The 17523-nt window shown below is 32.1% G+C and overlaps 1 protein-coding gene and 1 long non-coding RNA gene across 2 annotated transcripts in view; both read right to left on the reverse strand.

The window, feature by feature from the left end:
* Positions 1-17523, reverse strand: part of LOC117682002 (uncharacterized) — a 93264-nt gene that overhangs the window by 40142 nt on the left and 35599 nt on the right. The window lies entirely within an intron of this gene.
* Positions 1118-16278, reverse strand: LOC136275131 (uncharacterized). The gene is made up of 4 exons (XR_010713646.1): positions 16195-16278; positions 15369-15426; positions 15003-15080; positions 1118-1970 (listed from the first exon to the last, which is right to left on the reverse strand). It is a non-coding gene; the product is annotated as an uncharacterized lncRNA (long non-coding RNA).

Here is a 17523-nt window from a genome sequence, read left to right on the forward strand (position 1 = left end):
ATTAATCAACATCCAATAGCTAAGTGTCGTTTAAATATATGTTTTCCGGTTTAAATTGCAAAACACTTAATAGAATTTTGGTTATACAGGATTGTAAAGCTCGATAAGTGTGCTCTTGAAGATTTTTAACATAAGTAAATTGCATGTAAAATGTATTAAAGACAATTCAATGGTTAAGTATTTCCTCGCGAAATAAAAGAACAAACTTTATAGATTTTATACAGAATGCAGATAGTACAGGCACCTTAGAGCTTCTATGTGGATTTATTACCAATGACTATGTTTTCCAGAAATTACATGATACATTGTATTATAATAGTATGTTATATACAAAATATAACATTTTTAAAAGTGTAGTCAATAAAATGATAATGCAGTAAAAAAGATGCATTTTTAATTTTTTTTAATACATTGAACCAAAATGCACAGATAAATTTAAAAAACTCTCTCAGACGTTGGCCTAGATTTAATGTTTAATGCAACTTTTATTATAATGCATTTTTATACTTTACAGGGATTGTCTAATTTGATATGTAGGTATAATGCAGTTGATGGTCATTATCTAAATTTAGTATTAGTAACTTTTAGAGCTTTCTGTTTTTGCATGATTAACATTTACTCGCAAGTACTAAATATTGTTTGAAAAAATCAATGTGTACCCGTACATTGTACGTATAAATGTAACAGGAGATTTTCTCCGAAAATATTGTACTATTCGGCAACGGGTTTTGTGTTACAGAATTTCTACGCAAATGTACATACGTACGCATGTACAATTATACTAGTATGCTCTAACTTGCTACGCTTTGTTTGATGTTTTAAATTCATGTACACTGATTAACATGCTTTATTAACTTAATCATTAAATACTGAATGATTTCTTGGTATAAAAGCAGATCCAATTTTACACAATTTGACAATAAATAATATAGAAGTTTTTCATATTTTTCCAAACATGCTTAAAATTTCTCTCTAAATGTTGACATCTATACTAATTAAAATGTCTAAACCCCAAGGCAAGTGTTTGTTGTAGACTGTTCTTAATTTTAATCATTTTGACCATAACTATTATGTGTAAAGAATAAAAAGAAACTAAACATTATTTGAAAAACTCAATCAACTTTTTATCTCAGGACTGTATCATAAATTAAGAAACGCACAGGTACGATTGAATGTAAAGTTTACTGCACTAATACAGCGCGTGTCCCCAATTTGCACGAGTAAAGGAGTAAAGGCAAGACATCTGCTTCTCATAACGTTTTACATCATTAAAAAAAAACCTTTGTGGAAGCTTATTCAAAGTGTTCGCATGGTCTCTCTCTAGTTCCGCTGAATTCTGTGGCTAGAAAAGCTGCCTCACTCTCTTGTCTATATCGGCTCATACATATATGCCCGATATGGTTCAGGTCAGGACTACATCAGAGTTTTTCCACGATTTGCGCTCATGTGTGAAATCGCCACTGGCTGAAGAATTGGCTTTTGAAACCTTGTAGCATTTAGGTTCTGGTAAATAGGGACCATCGAGGTTTTATTTTGTAATGTTATTCCCGCCAATACTATTACTCAGCAACCACAACCCTCGTTCCTTCGCAGATGCGTCATTTTAACGTTAACGTTCCGTCCATCTGATCGCCGCAAATTGAATATGGATTGCTATGGACCCGATTTACCACATGCATACCTTGACAACACTAATCCTACAACAGGTTGCCTTGCATGCAACCCTCCTCCCTCAGTCTGTTCAGCACTGTTTAAGTCACTTACAGGCCTTCCTTGCGTTCCAAAAGTGCGTCGTGCAGTTGCACATGCTATAAAAAGAGACTGGTTATCCTATTTAATGTAGAAGTCTTGTTGACGTTTTCTTACATGACGTTTTGGCCTTCGAGGTAGGTCGTCAGCAGATCCAGTTCCATTGAATTTCCATACAAGCTTTTGAATAGTTTAGTGGTCCAAATGAAAACGCTAGCGATCTGAGAAGAAAATTATGCATTTAGAATACTAGTATTTCTTTTTTTTGTGTAAGACAACACGTTAAACAATCGTAAGTAAATAAAGCAAATATTGGTAAGGGAAACAAAGCCCTCGTTAACACACCCAAAAATTCTATCGAACTCACACTCATCGTTTTTTAACAAAAACAGTCAAAGCCAAGTAATTTCTTACTCTTGTACAATTATTTTGGCATGGGCAATTAAACATTATATTAAACGATAGATAATGGTAATGGAACGGAAAACTACACATATACAAAACGACTTTGAGGATGGGAGAAAAAGTGAAATATGAATATCACTACTAATTATATATTTCGAAAAAAAAAATTAGAACATCAAAGTTTGAATTTTATTTATTCAAAATTTCCTCCATCGATTTTTTAAACTCTTTTCATTTTGATCGAGAATTTCAAACAAGAGGCCCATGGGTCACATCGCTCACTTGAACAACAGTACCTTGTAATATTCTATTTCGTAGCATTTGTTATTTCAATTTTAAACTTTGAACCCCTTTCATTGGCCCCAGTATAGGTCCGTGCTTTATGATTGGCTTTGACAGTTTAGAATATACTCAATTTGAGAATCTTCGCATAGTAATCTCACAAACTGTAGCATTGTAGTGCTCGAGAAGTTTTTTTTAAAATTTTAAATATTTTTACATATGTATTTCTATGTTAAACTTTGAACCCCTTCTGGGGCCCCAGTATAAGATCGAAATCTCACAACTATTGCACTGTAGTTCTTGTGAAGAAGATTTAAAAAGATGCTTCCTATAAACATGTACTTCGATGTTAACTCGTTGAAACCCAGCTGGGACCCCAGTATTGGTCTGGGGCACGGTTTCCAGAATTTAGAATCTTCACAATATGTGGATGCTTGAATAATAATTGCACGAACTGTAGCATTGTTGTTCTTGAAAAGAATTTTGTTAAACACTTTCCTAGATATTTCTATGCTAACCTTTGAACCCCTCTTATTGGTGCCCCGGTATTAGTCCAGGATCACAATTTAATTATTTAGAATCAATAGACAAAGATGTATGTATGCATAATAATTTCCCAAACTGCAACATTGTAGTTAACCCGAAGAAGGTTTTTAGACATGTTTCCTTTACATGTTATACTTTGACCCCTCATAGGGCCCTAGTTTTGTACCGGGTGTTAACGTCACAATTTTTAGAATTTTCACAATAAGTTTTTGTAAAAAATTTGTAAAAAAAAAACAACAAACAAACAAACAAAAAAAAAACAAAAAAACCAAGCATACATTTCCTTCTTTGGTTGAGAAATAGTTCAGTTCTTTAAAAGCCACACAATACTAGGCGCAAATACGTATTCTTGTGGGTCGTGATGATTTATCCCTGGTATTTGATTTGCATTGTTGATTTGATGTTTGGTTTAATTAGCAAAAGTTGTTTCTGTTATATATGAATAAATAGATCATAATGTAACTCTTTATTAAGTATATGTATTGGTCTCTAGCTCTGCAAGATTAAGTAAGAAGAAAAAATAAAGATTGTATTATGAATGTGCCCGCTCTCAATAAATACTGAGTAGTAGCTTATGGACTTTTCCCGGCAACCAATCTTTTATAAGATCATTTCAGGAACCATTAGAATGGCAATTTCAGACTCATATGATTAAGTAAATTAATTAATAGAGGAAAATAATCTTTAAAATAGAAGATTCATAACATAATTGACTGTTGTATGATAAATGTAGCACGTGACTTGTTTAATTAACAATAAAAAACTAATTCTACATACAGCGTTCAATACCATTAAAAGTAACACTTTATAATTCCATATCATGTTACAAAAAATGTATAGTCAACAGATCATATGTTTGCTTGATCGTAAATGTAAGATCTGTAAACTCGATATCTAAGGAAAATTTTCGGGTTTTTTGGACGAAAGGGGAGGATGATAACACTTTTAAATGCTATAAAAGTTTCTAATGCCACAACCCCTTGTCCAGCAGTCATAAATTTCATAATCTAGGTAGAGGTTAAATCTATAATCGTTTAGTCCATATTTTTCAGAGTTTTAATATTTTGTGAGAAAATCATTAATTCGTTCATTTTTACATGTACTTGAAGTTACTGACCTGCTACATGTATAAGGCTAGAAGAAACACAACCGTAGATATAATGGCAAGGTAAGCATTCGCATTTGTTGCCACACATATGGCCATAGTGTGAAAAAGGACAAACTTTCGAGCAGTTGTCACCATACGCTGGACACTCTAAACAGTGAAACAGTATCTCTATATTCGTTTTGATATAAATTATACAAAAGCCTAAAAGTATCATTCATGTAATCGAAAAATGAACAGCACTGAAACGCTAAAAAGGCGTTGAAACACAAATATATAGCTGCTTTTCAAAACACACGATATAACACCTTGATTAGTGTAAAAAAAAATTAAATCGATTTTAAATTTACTTTGAATGACTTATTGGGTGGTTTATGTTGTTTAAACAATGTGTAAACAAGCCTTTATATCATTTTCCTTTTATATAGCATACATTTAGAAATAATTTTATCTTGTATGTATCTGAATTCTTTTGATTTTTTTTTTTAATCAAATGGCCCGAAGGAAAAGAATCGGTATTTGAAAGTGTTACTAATGCGGCGTCCTAAAAGAAACTAGAGTGAATCAGCGTGTCTTTCTCATCAAAGAGAGTCGCTAGAATTCTTGCGTTCATTTTCATTGGTCAAATGATGACATCAGCATTACGTGTTCAAATATAGCACTCACTAGGTCTTGATAATACACATTAAAAAGTGCGATAACTCAATCAATTTATCCCTAATTGATAATGTTCCAAATAGACCATTCCTGTATAAAGCAATATTCCACGCATATTCCCTTGAAATAATTAACCTCTATCTGCTCGAAATTGAACCACCTGAGCTCTTCATTTCATCACAAAACAAATAAGTATGTTGCACTCTGCCACTTTGTGACTTTAATAATTAACCAAATTTGGTTTGAAATAATCAGGAAAATGAAAATAGATGATGATATAACACTAATTAATAAGTTTATAAAATTAATCATAAAATTATAAATATTTGATTCTTTATGCCATAATAATTTACAACTAAGATAATCCATAACTCCCATTACTCATGTAGTCAATGATGTGATTGATGAGATAATTTATGCAAAACATAATTCCTTGTGGTCTGAAAGCGCCATGCTTAATAAAAAATAATAATACTGAACAATTTTTCTTTTTTATGTACAAGTTCATGAAAAAGGAAGGTGGAGGGGTGGAGGTGGTTGAGAGATCGCTTTGAAAATTTTCAATGCTTAGCTATAGGCGTCTTGAAAGAAAGTGAAAACCCACGCCATTGAAATGACGCTCCTACAATTTTACCGCGAAATAAATTAATTGGTTACAATTTCGTGTCCATGTATGAAAATGCTATATAGCTTTGAAAATACCGCAGGAAAGATAACTTTCGCGAACTTAACAGAAATTTTCAATATACATAAAACATTTTAAAAATCTTAAAATTCTTACATGTTTTTTAAATAATCTTAAAATTCCTTTTTTCTTAAGTTACCATCTTATTCTATCCAAAAGTGTAGCCTGTCTTTGCCACTCCTCCTCCACCCCAATCAAATGAATCTTAAAAATTCTTCAAACAACTTTCTTTAATAGCGAATTTTAAATCACATTATTTAATTTTGTTTTATTGAGAGTTTTCTAGTAAACTAATAACACCTTTGGTTCACTACAGTTTTTTCGTGACTCACTAATGAAATGTTTTAAAAGAAAATGTTGGACATTATTATAAAACGTTGAGAAAAGCGTTATAATGACTTACTTAACGTTAAACGTTTTTTAGTAAGACGTTTTTACGGCTTCGGTTTTGTATTTTTGGTAACATAAATGATACTTTTATGCTATCGTAGAAATACATGAAATCATCGATAAGGTTATACGCAATTTGCACTGATGATTAATACATGTAGTCGGTAATGTCAAACACTGTAACTTACATTCATACTTTTAAGAATAATGCTTTTCAATCATTAACAACTAATACATGCTAATAAGTTATGCAAAAAATTGAAGCAGAAAAATGATCTTTTGGGAAACCACAATTTTTGTTTTTATATCACAAGGAACACATTATGTACACGCTATGTACAAGGAACAAATATACATTTATATGAAATTTAGCGTATTATTAATAAAAATATACTTGTATGTTATTCATAACAAAATAAAAATGAATTGCACTATGATATAAGTACCAATGGGGTCGTAGTTGTGATTACATGAAATCAATTATATAGGTTTGACAACCATCAACTTAAAGTTATACATTCATGTCGGGTTTTACTCATAACATTACTCACCATATAACGAAAGATATAAAACGGTTTAAACAAACAGCATGTATGAAATTAAAGAAAAAACCACCAGTTTAATTTGTCTGTATGTAACCTGTTGAGTCAACTCATTCACAAACAATCTATTAATATAATCTCAGTATATCAAGGATAAAAATCAGAACTCTACCGAGTCACACTACTGGCTCTAAAAACCCCTGTCCGTATGAAAATCCCCTGTCTTCCCCTGTCACCCCCTGTGTTTTCACTGTCATCCCCTGTACATCCCCTGTGTGCCACTGTACAGAGCCCCTGTATACCCTGTCACCCCCTGTGCGCCCCTGTACACAACCCCTGTGTGCCACTGTAAGCCCCTGTCACCCCCTGTACGCCCCTGTCATACCCTGTAAGCCACTGTCTGTCCCTGTGCATGCCCCTGACATTCCCTGTACGGTCTTTTAATGCTCGCTAAGTAAATAAATAGCTTTTAATTAATTCGGATTTTTAAAAATTTATATATAGCATTCATGTTTTAGATAGTGCTTGTTTTTATTTGCATTTCACAGAGGGCAATATTATTACAAGCGTAAATAATTTTGACTTAACATTGACACAAATCAAGATATACTTGTATACCAATAAACCGCTTATTTTATTACATGCATTTAAACAAATGACCATGTTCTGTAATTTGTAAAAATAAAATAGAAAGAAAAAAAGAAAGAAAAATAAGTGGAGGAGTGCGTGAAATCTGCAACGTTCTGTGCCATGTAACCTGACTGAGATAAAGCGCATAATAACACAACATGATCAGCACGTGCAGATAACCACACACCAATCGAAATGATGAAATGATCACCTATATTTTGACTGTTTTGACCAGTGTAATGATGCATAGAATTAAGCAGCCTTTATGAAGTTCATGTAAATCGCTGATATTTGCTGTCAGTATTTTTTTTTTATAAATCATGAGAGAGAGAGAGAGAGAGAGAGAGAGAGAGAGAGATGATTTTTCTTCGGAAAGGGGGATTAGACCGGTCCATTGACACTTTTAACTTTTATCAGATAGTGTGCATTTTCCTGTTTATAGTTATTTATATGCATTATTGTATGGAATTGTCCACATGATTATACACTGTAGAGCAATGATACCGTTAATGAATTATTTAATGCACGCCATTTAATTTACACACATGCATCATATTAAACAATGGTCCGGATTTCGGATCAGAACAATATCAGGCATGAATTTAAATTTTATTTCATTTGAAAAATGAAAAATATAAAAGAGCAATACACAGTTTTAATTCATATCACTGTGCCAAATAATGTTCTGAATTTAAAGCTCTTCAATCTTTTCATGTTTGAAATTCTCAGAACTGAAAAATTGACATTTTCAATTTCTTGTTTCTTTACTTGACAGACTGGGAAAAAGGTCATAAGGGGTGTTTAAACAACATATTGCATTATTGTGTACATTACCGAGCCTCCAGACCTGAGGACGTGTGTGTATATACAAGTACACGTGTGTCTGTCACCTCATTGTTCTTTTAAATCTCGCTACCGTGCACTGCAAATTGTCAAGAAGGGCTGTATACAGTATATAGCTATTATATAATCACTGACCGACCATTCAGATCTGAGGAAGTGTGTGTATATATACGTGTACACGTGTGTCTTTCATCTCTTTTTACCTATCTCGCTACCGTGAACTGCAAATTGTCAAGAAGGACTGTGTACAGTAGCTATTATATAATCACTGACCGAGTGAAATAATGTCAACATCGTCTCCTTTGAAAACTGTAGCTTCAATCAGCTAGTTGTTAATCATGTGTCTTCAAGTTTTTTGATCAATTGATCTAATATACGTATTATAAAACATTGATGAATTTAAAATCAATTTGACAGCTAAGTTAATCTAAATAATTATAGAAAATTTGTTTAATATAAAAGTTAATCAGAATTGAATGTTTCCTTATTAAGAAATTAATTCCCAGTTAAACTAATAGTAACATTTATTTAAAAATCAATGCAATCGCTCTCTCTCTCTCTCTCTCTCTCTCTCTCTCTCTCTCTCTCTCTCTCTCTCTGTATAAACTCCATAGGCTAAATGTATAGAAAACACTAGTTCTACATTTACATTTATGTTGTGTATGTTCTGACCAGGGCTGCGGAATAATAAAGAATAGGTAATAAAAATTAGGATTGCATGTTTACTTATTAGGAAATTCCCGGGTAAACTATATAATTAATAAATTTAATTCAAAGTCAATGCAAACTCTCTCTCTCTCTCTCTCTCTCTCTCTCTCTCTCTCTCTCTCTCTCTCTCATTACTAATCAGGGTTTTTTAAAAATATCTCAATATCTATAAAACCTCCTACATGTGTAAAAAACACATTTACATTTTCTGACAGATTTCTGTTCACTGGCAATTAATTTAATTATCTTTGATATATTCCACTTTGCAGTAAAAAGAGATATGACAATTAGATTTTGGAAATTAATGAAATTGATTATGAGATTAAAACAGCAGTTTAAATTCAATTCAAGAGTCCAATAAGCCGGTCAGAAACGTATTGAACAAACAAACTAAAATATTTCTTAGACAAACTTATATAAGCTATTGAAGCTTTATTTTGGTATTCACGGGAAATTAATGAAGGTATAACCAAGAACTTGGTTAGAACAAAGTAAAAAGGTGTACTCTATCGTTACATAGCTGGTTATAAATTCTATATTCTGACTGATTTATTGATTTTAGGTCGCTCTTATATGTTTAGATATATACAAAACCATGTGCCGCGCTTGATCCTAGTTTGTAGTGTGTTGTTTATTACCAAGAATCATATGATTCTTAGGCTTAAGATATTCATAAGTAAAGTGAACATATATCTGTAGACAATTTTAAAAACTGAATAATTCACTCTATGTTCACTCTATGTTGTATTGTTATGTCTGTTTTTCAAATATTAGGGAGGAGCGATGTTCCCGAGCTCCAAAGGACTATATGCCCTGAGGGCTTGCACACCTAATATAAAACATAATTCCCGCCCTCACCTGAGGTTTACCACCCGGTGAATCTCAAATCTTTAGTTGCTAGCATGAATTTTGAAGTGTCAATAAATTATCAACTAAAACATGTGATTTCTAAAATTACGATAACAGAGTGTCTAGTGATTCGGCGCTGTTGAGTGCAAATATGGACTTATAGCTCAAAATATAACACATGTGATTTCAATAGTTGAATTAAGAAAATGATATTAAAAATAACCCAGTCAAAAGCCGTACAGGGGATGTCAGGGGCATGAACAGGGGCAGACAGTGGCTTACAGGGGATGACAGGGGCGTACAGGGGGTGACAGGGGTTTACAGTGGCACACAGGGGATGTGTACAGGGGCGCACAGGGGATGACAGGGTATACAGGGGCTCTGTACAGTGGCACACAGGGGATGTACAGGGGATGACAGTGAAAACACAGGGGGTGACAGGGGAAGACAGGGGATTTTCATACGGACAGGGGTTTTTAGAGCCAGTAGTGTCATATCATGAAGTAGATTATCATGATTCCTTTAATTGGTCTGTTGATAGTACAACACGAGGCTATTCAGAATGATGTTATTATCTGTTTTATACATTATTTATTGTTTTAAAAATCGAATATCTTTGATAAAATTGTTATAATAAAATGCAAACATAAATAAAGCATACCTTTTGTTGTAGTCATTAGTGTAAAGTGTCAATAATAATGAAATTGCATTAGTAAAATAAAGAAATATGTTAAGTACATATATTCCTATAAAGTATGTTGATACATATGCAGTCTGATTGTGTTTTGCTCGATAATTGTAAAAAGCATTGATTGAATCAAAATGTAAAATTGTTATGCAATGTTTGCGAAGTACTTCAAAGACTTGAAGTTCGTCATTTTATATTACTAAGAACTGCTTAATATGGAATATATTTTGAATGGGATATTCAATGTTATAAATTTCAAATTCAGATATACATCGGTAAAGCGAACCATATTTTTTTAATTCCAACGTTATCTAAAGTCCAGTTGTAAACTTACTAAAAACTGAGTATATTGATAAATCATCCCTACTGAAATGTTAAAAATCAAGCATGCTATGTTCAACCTGTTTGTGGAAATGATTCATGTAGAAAAATTGCTTCGAATTGGTAGAATTCACGAGCAATAGATTTTTGTAACCTGGAATACGAATTCTCGTAAAATGTATGTGATTTTGTCTTGTTTAATCCAAAATTTTCTATGTCTGCATTTGAAAGCATGCATCAAAATTTCAGAATAACAAATTTAATCTGCTATTTAAAGTTTTTTAGAAATAATAAAAAAAAATCACAATATATCCATACAAACATATCAAAATGAGCAATCACATGTCAAGGTTTTGACTTCCTTAAGCTTGCTAGCAATTATATGTCATTCAATTTCGCTGAAACGCAACGTTGTTTGATACAGTCATGCGACTAACACGACGAAGGTAAAGCTATCGCATTTACCAGTAATAAAATGTACATATTATTAACGGTAATATTTTAACCCCTTTGACATCGAAAAGGTGTATGTATTTTCCATTATTGTACTCGAATCCCTTTGACGTGTTCTTTTTGACGTTTTAACAAATCTCAACGGAGACCCTGAAGAATCCATTCGTTATCATTTAAGTTGCTTATCTTAGTTTTTTGGTTTTTTTTAAAATATCCATAAGAACTCTAAAATATAAAGCCTTCAGTAAAGAGCTAGAGCCACGAAGCATAAAAAATTGCCCTATCATTAAAAATTACCATATTTTGGTAAAATATAGGGTAGAATCGTAGCTTTTCATAACTGTTTTTCTTTTTTCGATATCTATCATACTTTTTTATAAACGGAGTTTACAATATGGCATTGTTTTGATGAAAAATGTAGAACAGACGTCATTTTTGTTAAGTAACGTCACGAAATGATAAAACTACGGATGACTTGAATCTAATAAAATAAACAAAAACAAATAAAATTATCCTGTAGACATTATAATTAATTTATGAAAATAAATTTATTGATGAAAATACCATGAAAAGCTTATTTACAATAAAGTTTAAAAAATATTACAGGGACTAGTGCTGAAGGTCAATATAACAGCGGTACATTTAAATATGTCGGTGTGTTAAAAGTTCTTTTTTCTGCAATTTGAAACTGCCTGAAGTAATGCTGATGATGCGCAGTGTATAACTGAGGATTAATCATTGAATTCTACCAATGTAATAACAAATTATTAAAATTAAATATATAAATATGACAGAGATACGGTAATTGAATTTAATAGAGATATATGTAATCTGGAATTTTGATGCATTACTGTAACAGTATGTGTACATTATTTTCATGATTATTTAACTTGTTTCAAGGATTCAATATTTTCACCCAATCCTGGTGCTTTACAGCAGTTAGATGCCAGGGTTCAGTCCTTTGAAATGTTTTATTAATTTTCTTTTCCCATTTTCCCGTGGGCTCACCGTGCGATCATGTGCGCTCACCGTGCGTTCACTTGCGCTCTCCGCTCCGTTCCCGCTCATCATTCACAAAACGCCCACCGTGCGTTCACAAAGATTTCGCCTTGCATGCGCTCACTGCGTTCGTTTTATGTTCACATATTGTTTAGTCAGATAATATTATATTTAGGCTTATATTCCTGATTACCAACGAAACAATACCTCCCGGGGCACTCCGAATAAATCGTTTATCTTGCGTTCACATAGAGTACATATATCGTTCAACTTTCACTTTGCGCTTGCGCTCTGCGTTCGCTCACAGTTCACCGTTCATAAGCGCTATCCAAATTTGGCTCAGTGTGCACTCACTGCGTTCGTTTAGAGTGCACTCACTGTGCGCTCACCGTTCACGAACTGTTCAAGTGAAAAATAAAACCTTTTAGCGACTGTGTATATGTATATATATACTAGTATGCCGAAAGCAGTTCTGTATGAAATAATATAAAACAGTTTCGAGGCCCGTTATAGGGCCGATAACTGATATTTTTTGATACATAAGTGTTTGAGGCATATATCGTACTTAAATAACTTCATTGAATATCATTGTGGATCCCTAAGACTGTCCGATTTTAAAGAATAACAGTATTATTAAGAAGCTCTTTAATATATCGGACTGTCACAAGTAAAAATTTTGACTGCTTGAACAAGGGAATGACATTACAGCAGTGTTTTAATGTTCATTAATTAACTGAAAAAAGAATATCGATTTCTTTAAAACTATTCTTATGAGTTAATTATTCCTTATAAATGCCATAACGTCTATTCATTTACATTTCATTTTTTCTAGTGATATTCATGTCTTTTGAGAATTGTTCCAAGTGATAAGCTATCCGTAAATGTCTTGAGAATTAAGATCATATTTCAGAGAGAGAGAGAGAGAGAGAGAGAGAGAGAGAGAGAGAGAGAGAGAGAGAGAATGTGGGTTTACTATTTTGAAGCGAAGATAGGTTAAAATGAACATTTTCATTTAAAACATCAAGCAGTAGCACATAAATAATGTCGTAAAATTGTCTTGAAAAGTCGAATTCATAGCAAGCATGTAGAATCTGTGTTATCATATATATAGATTTGTAATAAACCCGGTCGTAAATTCATTTTTTTCAGAGGGTATGGAAGGGGGGGGGGGGTTGAATGGAAACAAATACTGTTTTAAATCTCTCTGTACTCATCGCTTTTTTTTTTAAAGAAAGGGCCCGGCAATCTGAATTTTTTTATATGCCATACAAGAAAAACTTTAATCAAAGATAATTTCAATCGAGAATTTTATAGGCAAAAGTAAGTCACCGATGTACACACATTTAGGGTGTTGTTTTTTTATTTTATTGGACAAATGATCAACAAAGACATCTCAATTAGGATTAGACTTCTATATAGTGCACATGCTAATAAAGTATTCTAAGCTGTGTACACCAAAAGCCGTCTTCATCGAAACGGACACAATCGATCTTTTAAGAAAGGAGTGTAACTGCATGTAGCGGTTCACCGGAAATACATTGACCACGCGACGAATCAACACTGATCAACAGGTGGCTGATGAAGAAAAGACGTATGCATTGGCAAAATGTTTTTATGCAAGGGACGATGGCTTAAAATTCAATTACAGCTGTACTTAGGAATTAAATAATCAAGTTTTTTGACGGAATAAGTTAAGTTTATCATATATGTAGGCCTACATGTTTACACGTGATGTCGACTGTCTTTCTCCCGCGGTATTCAGGAACACGTACTTGTGTAAAAAAAAAAAATCGCTTGCATCTTTCCTTTCGTTTAATGCATTTCACCGTTTGACAAAAATTCACAACTAACTTCTTATACATTCTATCGCTTATTCTAAAATTATAAAGGTATAGGAATATATATTTACTTACGTACGTACAATGTTAACTTTGCCAATTTAATTTTTTTCTGTTTGTTAGCAATGTTCATGTATCTCATACTCTACTGCAATTGAATAATACCGTGGTACATAGAAACTATGCTTTTTAAAAATGCATACTTTACTGCTAAATTCTATTGGCCAAATACTAAATAACTCAAGATTCCATGTACAGATTCAACTGACGTCGCAAACGTCAAACTATGACGTCATTGATGATGCACGTTGTAAGCATGAATTCACAGTATAAAATTACTAGATAAAACATGTTAAAGTTCAGTTTATATGCAATTCTTCCTCAAATATTTAATAAAATGATGATTTTGTAAATAATCACAAATAATTCTTTATCATTATTAATTAAATTCTGCTATTTCAATAAAAAGGAAGCAAATAATTACCCTAAAATAGAGTGTTCTTTTTTATTTTCTTTTACTAAAATTTTCAAAATTTGTAAAATACACATTGGCCACACTTGGTACCTCTACGAAATTTTGCAGGCAGAAGCATTTATGCAATAACTCTCAGTTTTAAAAGTTTCAAAGAGGTACTCAATTGTGGCCACATTCAAAATTGGGAAATACTGCAGTAAAATCTACAATTTTCAGCTATTTTTAACGATCATAGTATGTTTGATGATGCGCATGTGCTAAACGGTGGGGCCGAAGTGAAAAAAATTCATATGCATAGATGCAGAATATTGTGCCCTACATTAAAAGTAATTACAATTTGTATTGTTTCAAACTTGAGTTTTGTGAAAATTTTAAGGCACATTTTGATGCTTCGTGGCTCTAGCTCTTTATCAAATTCGGACTATCAATACGTGACGCGATTGTTTAACGTTTAAATAAATCATTATTTAGCATTATTTTTGTAACTAAAAGCATTTTTTAAAAAGCAGGTCATGAAATTGCACAAATAATCTAACAAACATAATTACATGTTACAGTATCTAGCTTTCTGTGTAATAATTTACACATTCCAAATAAAAAAAATATCAAATGCAAGTTCATTTTTTTTTCATTTAGAATTCTTTTGAACAGCACAGTACTGCACTTCACATTTGGTTCTAATACTTTCAACATCAGTGATATCTGCATTAACACCAGGTGAGACTGTGTTTATGCTTATGTGTTGAGTAAATAGGTAGCAAAAGTAAATTTATCGAATAACTAAATATATGAATAAGAAACATATTACATATTCAATCGTAATTTCTATAATCTTACCAAAAATTGTCTTGTTTCCGGTTGCCTGCTTGTCGTCTTCCTTTTTACCTCGAGTTTCAAAATCATCGTTTGTTGTTTCTGTTGAACAAACGGGGAATGTTTTTTAAAGAGTACAACGCAAGTATGCTAGATCTTTGAAAAATATATATATTACCATTTTGTTCAATAAAATATCCAATCAAAATAAAATAAAGCTTTCAAACAATATTAAACAAACTTTGAATAGCTTATAACATCTTGCGTTGAAAAATTCATTGCATCTTACAACTTGCTGATGGTTGATACAGTAATAATGCAATTATAGTCTTGATAAAAAGTATCTTCATTAGTTACATCTTTAGTACATACTGAGTGTATTACATGTACCTTCTATAAAGAGAGCAGAAGAACAGCCGTAGACGTGATGACAAGGCAAACAGTCACACTTTTGAAGACACAGAATGCCATAATATGATGGAGGACATACAAATGAGGTTTGATACAGTCATGCGACTAACACGACGAAGGTAAAGCTATCGCATTTACCAGTAATAAAATGTACATATTATTAACGGTAATATTTTAACCCCTTTGACATCGAAAAGGTGTATGTATTTTCCATTATTGTACTCGAATCCCTTTGACGTGTTCTTTTTGACGTTTTAACAAATCTCAACGGAGACCCTGGAGAATCCATTCGTTATCATTTAAGTTGCTTATCTTAGTTTTTTGGGTTTTTTAAAAATATCCATAAGAACTCTAAAATATAAAGCCTTCAGTAAATTTATCAAATTCGGACTATCAATACGTGACGCGATTGTTTAACGTTTAGATAAATCATTATTAAGCATTATTTTTGTAACTAAAAGCATTTTTTAAAAAGCAGGTCATGAAATTGCACAAATAATCTAACAAACATAATTACATGTTACAGTATCTAGCTTTCTGTGTAATAATTTACACATTCCAAATAAAAAAATATCAAATGCAAGTTCATTTTTTTTTCATTTAGAATTCTTTTGAACAGCACAGTACTGCACTTCACATTTGGTTCTAATACTTTCAACATCAGTGATATCTGCATTAACACCAGGTGAGACTGTGTTTATGCTTATGAGTTCAGTAAATAGGTAGCAAAAGTAAATTTATCGAATAACTAAATATATGAATAAGAAACATATTACATATTCAATCGTAATTTCTTTAATCCTACCAAAAATTGTCTTGTTTCCGGTTGCCTGCTTGTCGTCTTCCTTTTTACCTCGAGTTTCAAAATCATCGTTTGTTGTTTCTGTTGAACAAACGGGGAATGTTTTTTAAAGAGTACAACGCAAGTATGCTAGATCTTTGAAAAAAATATATATATTACCAATTTGTTCAATAAAATATCCAATCAAAATAAAATAAAGCTTTCAAACAATATTAAACAAACTTTGAATAGCTTATAACATCTTGCGTTGAAAAATTCATTGCATCTTACAACTTGCTAATGGTTGATACAGTAATAAAGCAATTATAGTCTTGATAAAAAGTAACCTCATTGGTTACATCTTTAGTATGTACTAAGTGTATTACATGTACCTTCTATAAAGAGAGTAGAACAGCCGTTGACGTGATGACAAGGCAAATAGTCACACTTTTGAAGACACAGAATGTCATAATATGATGGAGGACATACAAATGAGCAATTGTAACCGTAATAAACAGCCGGACATTCTACATATTAATGAAATGTAAACTTTATATGTTTTTTTATGAGTAGTATAACATTGACAAGTAATAACCATATGATACCCTTTGGTATTGTATTAAATGATAGCTTGCATGAAATATTTTTTGCGGACTCTAACCACAAACAGTTGCATAGATATTAATTGGTACAGTAAAAAATAGTACATGTATATTGATACATGTATTCAAAACAATCATCGTTGAGAATATTACCTTTTAATTGAGATGGTCTGCTACCAGGTTGATGATTATCTACAAAATGATTTCTATCTCTTTCGCTTTAAAGTAATTGTTAATCTTAAAATAGTCTACTTCCTTTGCAATAGTTCCCATCTTTGTAAAAATTGGTCAAACACTTTAATGTACTGTCTGCAAGAGCCCTGAAATTCATTTTTTGTAATTATTATTATCCTACGGTTATTTTACGTTCATTTTTTTACGTTCATTTTTTGTAATTATTATTATCCTACGGTTATTAGCAAGCTGTTTGTAAAATAAACATGAGGGCCCATTTAGAAAAAACATAACAAAATGCAAATTGCAAATAATCAAAACATACCCTTTAGTGCCATCATTGAGGTAGAGGGTCAGCATCAATTGAATTAAAATTGTAAAACCAAAAACATAATTTGAGTGCATGATTTCTCCAACAGTGTGTTTAAACATCCTATATTTACATTCAGTGTATATTTTCCCTTATGTTTGCATTGGAAATCTGCGACGTTAAATTTCCTGTGAATACGCTTAGAATATCCATGCACCATTAACACAGATAGATGTTAATGTTACCACGCGTTTTGAGTATGTTTCT

The sequence above is a fragment of the Magallana gigas genome, chromosome 4 (genome assembly GCF_963853765.1).
Source record: "Magallana gigas chromosome 4, xbMagGiga1.1, whole genome shotgun sequence".
Taxonomy (NCBI): domain Eukaryota; kingdom Metazoa; phylum Mollusca; class Bivalvia; order Ostreida; family Ostreidae; genus Magallana; species Magallana gigas.